The following is a 12,067-nucleotide window of genomic DNA, read 5'->3' as shown; positions in this document are numbered from 1 at the left end:
ATTGAGTTCCTTGTAGATCCAAGATGTTAAGCCTTTGTCAGACCTGGAGTTGGCAAATACTTTTTCCCAGTCTGTAGGCTGTCTCCCTGCTCTCTTGATGGTTTCTTTGGCTTTGCAGAAGCTTGTCAGTTTAATGAAGTCCCACTTGTCTATCTTATCTCTTATGGCCTATGGGTTTCGGGTTTTGTTCAGGAATTAGATGCCAGTTCCAACTTCCATGAGGGTATGTCCTTCATTTTCTAAGGTTTTCATGGTTTGAAGTTTTACATTTAGGCCTCTGATCCATTTGGAGTTAATTTTTGTGTATGGGAATAGATAGGGGTCCTGTTTCAATCTTCTGCATGTGGTCAGCCAGTTTTCCCAGCACCATTTGCCATCTATGAGAAACCCACAGCCAGCATACTCCTAAATGGACAAAAATTGGAACATTTCCCCTGAAAACTGGAACAAGACAAGGATGCCCACTCTCACCCCTCCTGTTCAATATAGTATTGGAAGTCCTGGCTAGAGCAATTAGAGAAGAGAAGGCAATCAGGGGTATTCAAATAGGAAAAGAGGAAGTCAAATTATCTGTCTTTGCAGATGACATGATTGTGTACCTTGAAAACCCAAGAGAATCTGTCAAAAACCTCCTTACACTGATAAAGGCCTTTGGCAAAACCATCTTCTTACTGTGCTTCCCTGAGGGCATTCTCCTCGGACAGGGCACAAATGTTTCAAGCTGCCTCCGCTGCCTTCACTCCTCTGTTAAACAGAAGAGAATGTCTCAAGATTCGTTTTTCCCACTTGACAGTCCATCTTCTTTAGCCCACAAATAGCACTAACTGTCTTGAAATCTGCAAAATGCAAGGTGTATTCACAAGTACAACATTGTCACTCCAAATGACAAATGTCAAACAAAAAACTCCCAATGCTGCAGTGTGCCATGCCAAAAACAAGCGTTACAACCTTATACATCAACCTAATATAACTGAATTTCCTACGAAGCCCATAACTTGCTTTCTTTACCTCCTCCCCTCCTTCCAGATTTCTGTCTGGTTGTCAGCATCCACTAACCAGCTATTTGAGAGCAGAAAAGATGATGGAAGATGGCTGCGAGCAGCAGCAGATGTTTCCTTGGGTGTACATTATTCATTAGAGTGTACAAAAGAAGAGCCATTGGGTCTGTCCTACAAGCCTGTCTGGGTCATGGGAACCCTATGGAAGAGATGGGCTTTAGGGTTCAACATGAAGACACAGGTGACTGCTCCTTTGCAGTTCATGCTTTTCACATGCAGAAGGGCTTGCTTCTCACCCCTCAAAGGAGCTTATACTCATTCCACAGAAATATAAAGAATTCACTGGCATTCACTCATGCAAAGATTTTTGAGTCCTGCCTGAAATCATTAGGCTGCATTTGATTACAGAAATATGAACTTTTATTAAAAATAAATGTTTGCAGTTTTAGATGGAAATTCCCACAACCCCCAAATGGCAAGAGCTGCCAAAACAAAAACAAGAACAATGCATCAAAGCATAGGTAGTGTGATTATCAATATGCTGCCCAAATTATGTTATGTAATAGTTCAGATTTCCAGAACTGTGTACATTCTGGAAGCCAAATAGGAAGGCTGGGAGATGCCAAGAAGGGGGCATTTAAGATAGTCAAGAATCTGCAAACCATTTCATATTAAGTTAGGATGAACTTGATGAGAATGTTTGCTCAGGGAGGGAACACTTCATCTGTTTCAAAAGCCTGTGAGGGGGAGAGTTTGCCAATTCTTGAGGTCAGAAGTAGACACAAGTGGGAACTACAGGAAAAGAAACTTTGGCTCAATATGTCAAAGAATTTTAAGAGAATTCAACTATTCAGTGAGCCTCATTGGGAAATGGTGAGATGTCCATCTCTGAAAAACTTTAAATCTAACTGAAAATATCTAAACTTGCAGCTTGAGGCCCCTGGCCTGTTTTTACATTCTGAGAGCTCAGGATGGCTTCTATCTACTTAAAGAGTTAGAAGCAAAGCACATGAACAGAAAACCAGTAGTGTTTGACAAGGACCATATGTGGTTCACAGGTCCTAAAATATTTCCTATCTGGTGCTTAAGAAAAAATGTTTGCATACCCATAGATTATAGTTTTCTTGAGGTTTATAGAAAATTTCATCTAAGTCTTAATCTAAAAACTATCACAAACTACTTAATAGATATGCATTCCTTTTCCTCTTCCTTAAATTATATTTATTTTGACCATTATCCTCCATTGCGTACAACCTGAGCTCTGCATTTAGTGGTTGGATCCTGGGTTGCCAAGTTTCCTGTCTGTCCAGCCCTTTGCTTGTGGTGTGGTGCATGTGGTGTCAGGAATGTAACACTCTTTAGGTGGCTTTGTGCATATTTAATATAACCATTTGGTTAAAACATAACTTTCGGCATTTACCAGATGAGTTTTGACTTATTTTTTTCTCCTTTGACCTATTCAAGCCACATGTCTTGGTCAGCTCGGGAGGATGGGGAATTTGAGAATGTGAGGAGGAATGAGATTAGAATGGGTTTGCGTCTCAGCTCAGAAAACAGCACCTACTCATGGTGCACAGTTACCAAATGATTCCTCTTGTAGAATCAGCCCGCGTTCCTGTAATATCTTTCATGTTCTGAACACCTTAAAATCCTGCCAGAACTTTTCTGTGCCATCAATTCCCTGAAGTGTCCACAGTGGTTTGTCCCTCTGTCTCCACATTCCTCAAGTTCTACTCTCTGTCACCCTTCCTTCTGTCCTCCATTTCCCCTCTCAATATTAGGAGATGACCTCACTTCACAAAGCAAAACGGAGTCCCCAAATGGAAGCTTCCCTTGGAGGTACCTGCATCTGTGTCCATCCCTGCAACCTTCTCAAAGAAAGCAGCTCCCTCAGACCCAGACGAGTGCCTCTCCCCTGGGACACTTTGACACTCAGACACTTTGATTTCCTATAACTTCAGGACTCCCTCTTTAAAGATTCTATTTCCACATTCAGACATGCTCTAGTCTCCCCATCACTCATGTTCTTTCAGCTGCTTCCATCACACCATCCTCTGCTTCAAGCTGAGTTTCTGGAATAATCACCTCTGTTTTATCTCTGTGCCTGCCCTGCATCCATTCATTTCTTACCCACTGCACCATGGCTTCCGGGGCCACCTCTTCACGCCCTCACCTTTCCCAGGTACCCAGTAACTCCTGGGGTCTAAATCCAGTGGATACTGGGGAGCCTCTTCTGTCTTGATCTTTCAGCAGCCATTGACAGTGTTTGCCGGGTTGTCCTCTTGAGCCATTCTCTTGCCTGAATTTTTCCCTTCTCAGCTCCAAAAATACCAGTGAGTCCTTCTCATCCCTTATTGAAGGAGATGTGATGTTTTCTGGGTGAAAACAGACAGTACCTGAACGCAACTTTTAACTCTGATTTTTCTTTCAGGAGCCTAAACACACCCAGGAGATTGTGCAAGGGTGGGGCGAGGCGTAGGTCAATGCTTTGGGGGTTATTGTGGAGTTGCAAAGAGCCGTGGACAAGGAGACGTTTTCCCCAGGACAGTGGCATGGATGCTGGTCTGGTCTTCTATGGGTAGCAGAGCCCTGCAGTCTGCTCTTTCCTGTCCCTCCCAGATGGGGTGGAACCATGCTGACGATGATGAGCCAGTGGGGCTGGCCCTGGGCACACGGAAGCTCCTGGCTCGCCCCATCCCATCCTGCCCCCAATCCACAGCATGACAGCAGAAAGATGTCTGCCTTCAGGGGGCCATGGAGGCTGGTCTGTTAGCACAGAGTTGGTGACACATCACTCTGTCTCTAATTTGCTGAGCAAGTGTCAACTGAATATGAAATATGTGCCAGACATGCTTCAAAATACCATGGTGCCAAAATACATGCAATCTCTGCCCTCATGGAGATGTTGTCCAGGTGGGAACAGACAGAAACACAGAGCCAGCTTGTCAGGGGGCAGATGGTGAAAGTGAACGAACACAAATAGAACAGGTCATTGTATCATGGCCAAATGGGCCCTGAAAGCAGGAAAAAGGCCCCTCAAATGCTTGGTTCCTGCAGAGACCTCAGCCATCACGGACTGGGGAGAAGGAAAGCCGTCATGGGAAGGAGCACCAAAAGTGATGGGGATTGAAGGTTTCCCTGTGGGATCTCGGACTTGCTTTTTAAAAGCAATGATGCAGGAATGCTCACTCCTCGCCTCTGCACTCAGTAGGAGTAAGTTCACTCTTCAATTTTGTTGATATTCCTTGGATAACTGACCAGAGGTGGTCTGATACAAATCCACCCATCCAACCAGACAGCCATCTTCAAGATCTAGGCATAAAGAGGAAGAGAGGAGGGGAAGACTCTCCCTCCTCAGGTCACCCAGACAGACCTCCGTCATCAGCCCAGACACTGGGATCTTATATATGTGACTCAGCTGTTTGACTTTTCCCAGAGCAAAGCTCATCTACCCCCAATGACAGAAAACTGTCAGCGACTTTTAGAATCAGAAGAATTAATTGAAGTTCATCATTTCTAAAACTTTGCCATAACCATTTTTACCGTCCACCGAATCATAAGGATCATGAAGACAGAGGCTATGTCTGTCATTTTGTTCACTGTCCTATCCCTAGCATATAACACAGCCTGGCCCATCACAGGCATTCAATAAATAACTCTTGGATGGAAGAATAGGTAAGTGACCAACTGCATGGAGGCTGTGCTGCTCACCTCCCTGGCTGCATCTTCCATGTGTCCTACTTTGTTCATCCTGCTGGTCCTGCATACATTCAAAGGCCAGAGTGATTGAGACTAGAATTGTTTTCTCAAGGAAGACCTATGGGCATAGAGAAATCGCTCCAGAGTCTGATAATGATCTTCTGTTAGTTTATTGCCAGTTCCATGACAATGTTTTTCCTTTTTGTGTCTTTTCCATTTAGAAATTGGAGACCTAGTACCCAAGGTACATTATATGGCATTATAAAGTAGAATTGGAATGTAAAAGTTTGATAACTCAAGTCTATTGTGCTTTGTTTCTTTCTGTTGGCAAGCAAGACAGCTTGCAGTTGGGGCAAAGAATGAAGCAGTGGAGGAAAAACCATGCAATTGGTTCTGCGTTATCATGGCTCCAGGAATCCTATTCCTACCTCTCATATTCCAGAAGCCAGGTTGATGATAGCAGAGGAATGATGTGGGAACTGGGCCTCAGACTAGGGAAGGGGTGGCAGAAAAGGGCTCAGATGGCTTCGCTCTGTTGACTGCATGCCTTCTCACTCTGCTTCTTGCCTTTTTCATGTCTTGGCCATCTGCTAATACTGGCCAGGCCAGGACTCCTCAAAGTGCCTGAGAGTTACACTTCCATCTACTATCTCTTTCTGAGAAAAACAGCTTTGGAAAGGAGCAAAAGTAGTATTCCCTGCCATGGCTCATTTGACAAGAACCATGCTATAATGAGAAGGTGACTATAGAATACTCCACATGGGACCTTTAGGCTGTCCCATTAGGGAGAGAGAGAGGGAGAGAGATCTATCGATCTGTCTATCTCTGTCTATCTATATTGTCTGTATATCTATCTATCTAGTAATACCCACCAAGTTTTCAATGGTGATACCAAGAGAAAAACCTAGAGAGCAAGAGAGATAGCAGAAGGACCAACCAAGTCTGAGAGAGTCCACCCTTCTGTTTGGTCCTGGGATGTTTGCTCTCACTCAGAAACCTTGGTTTCTGCTCCACAATTCTTCCCTACCCTGGCTTTCCACAATGTTAGTCAGACTTCCACAAAGATGATACCACCACCTAAACAGAAGCAAATCTTGTGCATATTTCATTAAGTAAGCAAACATGTATTATTTGCTAATTTTGCATAAGGTACTGAGATGGTGGATCAGTGCCCAATGGGGAACAGATGTCACATTCACATTAGGGTAATCAAGGAAGATTCAACAAAGGAAATATGTATGTGGGTATGGGTGGGTGCCATAGGGATACTGCATATGTGAGCTGTTTCTGCCCCTAAAGGAGTCTAAATGTACAGAGGAAGGAGTATTTTGGTAGACTCTAGAAGGAGAGTCTTAGCAAGAAGACCAGTTTTACACAAACAATCTCACTGAAGGGATTGCACCAGCCTGAGGCAGCCCTGCAGGGAGGAAGCCCGGGTTTCCTTTCCCACTCTCCTCCCTTCTTCTTCCTTCTCTCATCCTGTCCTGCCAGTGTTCCCCATTGGTCAAATCCATCTGGAAGCCAGGTGGCAAGGAAACTGGTTGATGAGGTTGACACGGCTCAGCCTCTGTGGCAGAGCAGGATGAAGAAAGGCAGATGACAGAACTGGAGGAGCAAAATAAAAGCATCCACAATATCTAGAACTGATAAAGTGTTTTTCACAATCATTAATTACTTTTAGCATATTACGATATCATGAGCAAAAGCAAGTTAAGGACAACCTTTAGAGATTTCATTTCAAAAGAAAGGGCCTTCAAATTTCCTTTTCCTCCTGGAGATGGGAGAGACTTTTAAAGGGAATTTTGTTTCATGAATCATATGTAATTAAAGAAACTGAGACCCAGAAAGCAAAAACAACCTGCCAAAGTCACATAGCTAGCTACAGGCCTGGAACAAGAACTTCCAGCCCCTGCTGATTCCACAAGCAGAGATGGCAACCACACAGTTCAGGGCCAAGTCTCCTTCTTCCCCGAGCCGTGACAGATGTAAGTAATGATTGTGAAAAATACATTGTCAGTTCTGGATGCTTTTATTTTGTTCCTCCAGTTCTGTCATCTGCCCTTCTTCACCCTACTCTGCCACAGAGGCTGAGCCGTGTCAACCTCATCAACCAGTTTCCTTGCCACCTGGCTTTCACCTGGCTTGCCCATCAGTCAAGGCATTTCCCCCACAGAATCTGCACTTGACAAGGACATCGCCGACAACACTGGCCTCTCAGCAGTTGTTTCAGCTGAACCGTGCTAACTGATTTGCCACTTCTGCACTTTACTGCCTTTTTCATTGCAAATGCCTCTTAGTTTTGATTCTTGACAAGAATTGAGCTTCTACCCTCAGGGACCAGAATATGTGATCAGAATAGAGGAAAAAAATAATAGCTTGAATTAAATGTGTTTTCCACCCAAGGGGGCTTGGATTGGGGTTTCAGTCAACAATTGTCAGCTTCCTTCAGAAGTAAATTCTCATTTAGTTCATTTAATTTATCAAGTATTTGCCCAGGCTCTACTGGATACTCAGTGCTGTCTAGCTGGGTGTTTGTTGCCCTCCAAATGTTTCATCAAATTTAAGGAAAGGACATCCATGCCATTGCTCTGCAGCCTGGGCTGACACAGGGTTGTCTCTGGTCGGCTGGGCTCTGCAGTTGCTTCTTGTGACCCAGTCCAGAGTATGCTTCTCCCTCACTCCCTGCTTCAGTGTGGGAGCCATGCACGATCTCAACTCTGTCATCTGCTGGCCCTAGACAGCATAGTTTATTCCACTCACTCACCCTGATATAGTATGGATATTTGTCCTCTCCAAATTGTATGTTGAAATATGATCCCCAGTGTTGGAGGGGGGGCTAGTGGGAGGTGTTTGAGTCACAAAGGTGGACCCCTCATGAAAGGCATAGTGCCCTCCCCTCAGAAATAAGTGAATTCTGAATCTTAGTTCCTATGAAATCTGGCTTTTAAAAAGAACCTGGCACCTTCCTCCTCCTCCACCACCCCTCACTTTCCGCCATGGAAGCTCCACACACCAGATCCCCTTCACCTTCCGCCATGAGTGGAAGCAACCTGAACCCTTCCCAGAAGCAGATGGTGGTACCACACTTCTTGTACAGCCTGCAGAACCGTGAGACAAATAAGCCTCTTTTCCTTATAAATTACTCCATCTCAGGCTTTTGTTTATAGTAACACAAATGGACTAAGACATACCCTAACAGGACCCTAATAAGCCCCACCTCACTGCCACCTCCTTGGAAGGTTTGCAAATTTGTAGGTTTGCAAATTTGTAGGTTTGCTTCAGGATGAAGAGGAAGGGAATTTTGGAGGGGAAATTCAAAGATGTATCCTGCTGTGATTCAAGACTTTCAGGCATGTATGTGTGTGTGAGAAGCTCCTTGGGGTGAGGTGACAGCAGCTTACAAGTCTTCGTGGGGCCCCAGGTCAGAATTAGGGCAATGTTGGAGAATGAATGCTACCAAATTGTGCCCCTGGCATGTGAGGATTTTCAGAGGCAATGATAGGCTTTCTTCACTGCTCAGTGTTTGCCTGTTCTTCCTTTAATTCAGCAGATACTGAATGCACAGCATGTGCCAGGGAGTGTGAACCAGTGACAAACACAGACAGCCTGTACCCTCTCACGATCTGCGGTGTACACCAAAACAGGGCATGCAAAGTTGGACTTTCTTATGAGATTGGGACAATTATACCTAAGGGCTGGATATTTTTTGTTTACTTAATTTGCTGTTTGCTGTCATCTCAATTGTTCTATTTCCATGTAAAGCACAGCTGCGTTGAGACTCTCTAAATTCCACTAATAACATTTTTGGGTTGCCTTGCTGTATAGGAAATATTTATTTGGTCACCACAGCTCCTTTTTGTTTTTGATGCTAAGTTGGAAAATGCTGTCTCTCCATTGGGAGTGCTCCGGTTAATGAGAAACAAATGGTGGACTGAGAGGTACAAAACTTGTTGGCCAGTTGTAGTGAATTCTTATAATTTTGTGTTGTCTCAGCGTCCATGTTGAATACAGGTTTAGCTTTCTCATGCCAGCAGCAGTGCTCAGCCACCCTGACACCATTTCCAGTTCTCCACCACACTCAAATGGCTCAAGCCAGGGGCCAGGAATAAGAACCAAGAGGCATCTCTCCTGCCTAGAAGATTGGGCTCCTCACATACCCACCACCTCTTGAAGACTTTTGTCTAAGAACTTGAAGTTACACATACCCTAGCCCCTTATGCATATGAGGGTGGAATCCAAAAAAAAAAAAAAAACCCCAGAATTATCTTTTGGAAGGTGGGTCCCCTGTAATACACTCAGAATTTGTTTCTTCAGATCAAAGAAACAACCAAAGTTTTTATCTGGAAGTTCTGTGTCATGATTTGCAGAGAAAATGTTCCAAGTTGTGGCAAATGGGTAACTAGTTTTTCCACTATGACAACGCATCCACCCACACCAAAAACAGCGATCACTCCCGTGCCCTACCTTCCCTCTTCACCCAACCTCAACCTAAACAATTTTTTTTTTTATTTCTGTGGATGAAAAAAGTCCTCAAAGGGAAACATTTTGCCGTTGTGGAAGAGGTGGAACAGAAAACGACAGAAGCACTAAAAGGCATCAAAATTGCCAAGTTCAAAAATTGTTTTGAGCGGTGGCAAATCATCTCAATAGGGGTATTGCATCAGACGCAGAGTACTTTGAAGTTGACTGAAGTTTAGATGTGTAAGAATAAGTACACAATTTTTAATAAGTAAATTCTAGGGTTTTGGGGCCCTCCTCAAACAGTAGACCCCTTTGTCATGGTTTCATTTTCCACAGTTTCAGTTACCTGCAGTATAATGCAAGATATTTTGAGAGAGACATAGAGCACATTCACATAACTTTATTACAATGTATTTTTATCACTGTTCAATTTCATTACTAGTTATTGCTGTTAACCTCTCACTGTGCTAACTTTATAAACTTTATCATAGGTATTCATGTACAGGAAAAAACCCAGTATATAGAGGATTCGGCATGACCTGTGGTTTCGGACATCTACTTGGGGTCTGGACGTGTAACCTCAGCAGAAAAGGGAGATTACCATATGGCTAGTTGCCACACATTCTGTCTCTCTGCTTCGCTTCAGTCTTGTCTCATGCGACCTGGGGACAGAGGACTGCCCTCCCAACTTTCCCCACCTCCCTGCCTAGGCTCTATAAGTAAAAATCTTTGAATTTGTTTCTTACTATGGTGGTGTATTGAATCAATGCCTTCTGTCTGAAGAACCTGGGACTGACCCGGGCTGGGTTTTCTCTGGACACCAGGGAGGACACAAGACCAGGCATGAGGTCATCCTTCAAGAAAGACCCCATGCAAAGAACACTGGTAACAACCCATGCAGTGTCCTTTCACTTCCTGCTAGGCCAGGGTTGCTAGCTGTTCTGAACCTAGAACTCCATCTAGCAGGGTGCTCTCAAATCAGCAGTCCAGGAGATTTTCCTGACGTAAATTCAGGGCTTCATCTGTAGACAGGACATTTCTGAGTTAATTTCTAATTACTGAGTTGGAAGATTATATTCTGGTTCACACCAGAAATACGAGGTGCATATTATTAATGCATTCATTTATATATCGATAGCCAATTTCATAAGTACTTACTAAGTACCAGGAACCCTTCTAAGTGTAGACTCACTCATTTGTTTTTATTTACTTTTTGAAAATATACATAGAGTAGAACTCACTTTTTTTGACGTACACTTTGCTGAGTTTTAACAAATGCATGCTGTCATGTAACTAAATAACTCTCAGAAACAATTTGATTATAATAACTTAAAAATGGAAATTCCAGAAACTAGCTAGTAAAGAATTTCTTTAAAAGACGGAATTCAAATTTGGAACACAATTTTTTGAAAAAATACATTTAGTATTATTGCCTTTTTCTTCCTCCACTTAATTCCTTTGGTATCCAGGAAGCAGATTTGATGGTGATATTTTTCTATTAAACTAAGAGCTGCATAATTAGGGTGGTCATATGTCCTATTTGCCTGGGATAGTCTGGGTTTATGGCTGTTGCCCCAGCATAATTACTAAAAGCACCCACTTTTACTCTCATGAGAGGTCCCTGGTTTTAACAAAGAAACTCATTTGAATAAAGGAATCAATAACAAATAATGTATTAAAATGTTAAGATGAAGAATTTTAATGTAGGGATTGATTTTTATAATAACAGCTAGTGTGTTTGAGGTACTTACTTTGTGCCAAGCACTGTTCTAAGTACTATCTTATGTAATACTCACAATGAACCTTTAGAAGATGTTTCTATGCACCTTAGTTTATAGAAGTTGAAACTTACAGGGATTGCAGAATACTAACAGGTGAAGGGAGGCTGAAGACTTGAACCTTGGTGGCCTGGCCTCAGAGTCCAGGCTTTTTGCCACCTTTCAACACACAGAACCTATGGCAAAGATGGATGGGAACTCTTACGTATGTATCCTCCCTTCTTCCTTTATTAACTGCCCTCCCCAGTTTTAGCAGGGCACATGCTTCCCTTGTGGCCATGACACTGAGTTATGGCCAATAGAACAGAAACAGGAATGAGTGCCACCCACAGATCACAGCCTTAAAAGGAATGGGTATTGACTCTCCAACATCATGGCGAATTCAAAGCAGCTTTAGACTCTGCAGTGGAAGCCAGTGTAGAGATTAGCTTAAGGGTCCTAGCTGCCCTGATTGCTGCCTTTGGGCTGCTAAGTGAGAGAAGGATAGATCCTATCTTGTTTAAGTTGTTATATTTTAAGGAATTTGGGCATGGTAGCTTACACGGTACCTTAAGTTATACAGATCTAATCTGCCTGTGGTTATAAACATGGTTTTGTCCAAAATGCAGAATTTACCATCATCCTTCTTCTGCACAAAATGAAAGCAACTGAAGAGAGTGGTAAGGAAGATATTTTAAATATCTTGAATATAGATATGCTTGACAAATTTACATGTTTATGACTATGTAAGATTTTTAAAATACGGTTTTTATTCCACGCATCTCTCTTAGTTTCCTAGGGACTCTGTAATAAATTGCCACAAACTCAATGACTTGAAACAGCACAGATTTATTCTCTTATAATTCTGGAAGTCCAAAGTTTGAAATCAGTTTCACTGGGCTATAGTCAAGATGTGAGCAGGGCTAGTTCCTTCTAAAAGCTCTTAGGGAGAGTCTGATTCTTTGCCTTCCAAGTCTCTACTCCTTGGTTTTTGGCCCCTTCCTCCATCTGCAATCCAAATCACTCACAATCTTCACATCTGCGTTTTCCTCTGATACTGAATCCCTGCTGCATCCCTTTTACAAGAATCATTTTGATAACTTTGAACCCACACGGATAATCAAGGAAAAGCATCCCCATCTCAAGACTGTT

Source organism: Carlito syrichta, unplaced genomic scaffold, assembly GCF_000164805.1.
Source record: "Carlito syrichta isolate Samal-C Ts95f unplaced genomic scaffold, Tarsius_syrichta-2.0.1 Scaffold279862, whole genome shotgun sequence".
Taxonomy (NCBI): Eukaryota; Metazoa; Chordata; class Mammalia; order Primates; family Tarsiidae; genus Carlito; species Carlito syrichta.
This window is presented reverse-complemented; position numbering follows the sequence as displayed.